This window comes from Coenobita brevimanus, chromosome 46 (genome assembly GCF_032717465.1).
Source record: "Coenobita brevimanus isolate Jiangsu-jjx chromosome 46, ASM3271746v2, whole genome shotgun sequence".
Taxonomy (NCBI): Eukaryota; Metazoa; Arthropoda; class Malacostraca; order Decapoda; family Coenobitidae; genus Coenobita; species Coenobita brevimanus.
Genome location: NC_136999.1, coordinates 22183519 through 22185869, shown reverse-complemented (window position 1 = coordinate 22185869; position 2351 = coordinate 22183519).

Genomic DNA, 2351 nt, shown 5'->3' with positions numbered 1-2351 from the left:
TCTGCCAACAACTCCTCACCAGTTCTTCCAGCTGTTCTTCACCAGGGAGTTGTTGACGTATTTCACCCATGAGACCAATAGCTATGCATCATTCCTGGGGACTGCATTGGATGCATGGTTCATCTGCAATGAAGAGGAGATGGCCAAGTTCATGGGGCTGTACTTTTTCATGGGGGTCATGAATCTGCCGAGCATCAGGCATTACTGGATGAGATCCCGCCTCCACAACTACCCCCTGTTCACACAAGTAATGAATGAAAGGCATTTTAGGGCCATCCCGACAAAATCTTCCACAGGTATACCCACTTATGTTTAATAATACTCAACTTAATCCTGCATCATCGTTGAACATGCTTGGGGTTTCATTTGCTAGGGACTTGTCTTGGAAAGATCATATTACATCTCTTGTAAAATCTGCTTCCAAACGATTGGGTGTGCTAAGCTGACTCAATTCCTTCTTTGCCCCTGCACAAATGTTGACTCTATACAGGGGTTTTATCCGCCCCTGTGTGGAGTACAACTCTCATGTGTGGGGAGGCTCCCCACATACAGCTCTTCTCAATAGCGTGGAGTTAAAAGCTTTTCGTCTCATTAACTCTCCCTCTCTTACTGACTCCCTTCAACCTCTGTCTCTTTGCCGCAGTGTTGCATCTTTATCTCTTTTCTATCGCTACTTCAATGGTCACTGTTCCTCTGAACTGTCTGCATGCATTCCTCCACTTCTACAACGGGCTCGTAGCACCCGTCTAGCAGCAAACTCTCGCCCTTTTTCTGTCCAACTCTCTAATGCAAGAGTTAACCGTTACTCCCAGTCCTTCATTTATGCAACAGGTCAACTCTGGAACTGTCTTCCTCTGTCTGTATTTCCTGCTTCCTATGATCTCCAGTCTTTTTAACGCAGTGTGTCCAGGCATCTCGAAATGAATGGATCTTGAATTTGGCTCTCTCTTGTATTTTGCTTTTCTCTTGGAAGGAACAGTTTTGCAGGCTCATGGCCTTTGGTTCCTTCTTCCTCACATAAAAAAAAAAAATTCCATGCCTTCAACTCACTTGCGATACCCCAGGACAATCACGACCAGCTCATCAGGGTTTGCATGGTGATGGACTACCTCCTTCAGCGGTTCCAGAACACCTACTTACCCAAGGAGCACCTAAGCCTGGACGAGGGCTAACTGCCGTGGAAGGGGCACCTTAGCTTCTGCGTATACAACCCCATGAAGCCCTCAAAGTATTCAATCAAGCTTTATATCCTGGCTGAGGCTTCCTTGGGTTACATCTGAAATTTCGAGGTGTATACGGGGCAGAAGAGGATGCTGGAGACCACCGTGAGGAGCCTCGTAGAACCGGTGAAGGATCAGGGATACAAAGTTTACATGGACAACTATTATAACTCTGTATCCCTATGCGAATGCCTCTTCAGTGCAGGAACCTATGTGTGTGGGACCCTACACCTGGCAAGAGGAGCATCAAAGCAACTGTAGGACATCGCAAGGACCAAGAACCTGCCAGAGGGGGCATGACAGCGATGCACAAGGACAACGTGATTGTGTTGCTGTGGAAGGACAAACGCATCGTCAACATAGTCTCCATCTTCCACTGCACAAGCACCGTCCCAAAGCAGGTTCGAGGGAAGACCAGTGCTCCTGACGGGAGGACAACCTTTGTCCAGAAGACCATGGACAAGCCCGTCGTCGTGGATGACTACAATCGACACATGGGTGGGGTGGATCATTTCGACCAGATGGTCCAGTAATACCCCATCCAGTGGCGGACCGTGAAATGGACCAAGAAGATCACCTTCTCTTTCATCCACATGGCCATTTTCAACGTGTCCACCCTGTACAAGAAGTGCTCACACGGGTCAGTCAGTCTGCTCGAATTCGTGGAGGAGATAGTGGACAAGCTCCTCTACTTTGATGAACCAGAGTGGCCCACATCAGGGCACGTCATCCACCATGCCCCTGACCTTCCAACCCGATGACCAGCAGGACATCCAGCACCTGTAGCACCTGCCGCAGCACCAGCACAGGTGCCATCACCACCGGCTCCCGCACCAACACTACCATCTCCAGGAGGAGGGCCAGGACAGGAGTCAGTGCCACCATCGCCTGCAGGACCAGCACAGGTGCTGAGAAAACCTTCACCAATTCCTGGTCCGTCGGGAGAACCTGCTGCCGCTGCCATGGCCGGGCCTGCAGCTGCAATTTCAGGACAACAGGACCGGAGAATGCCAGGAGGGCATCCAACCAAGCGTCATCGTTTCATCAACGACAGAGTGCAGTTGGATAACACACTGGGCCACCGATGGGAGAGGATCCCCAACCGAAGGAGGCTGTGGTGCATCATGTGTT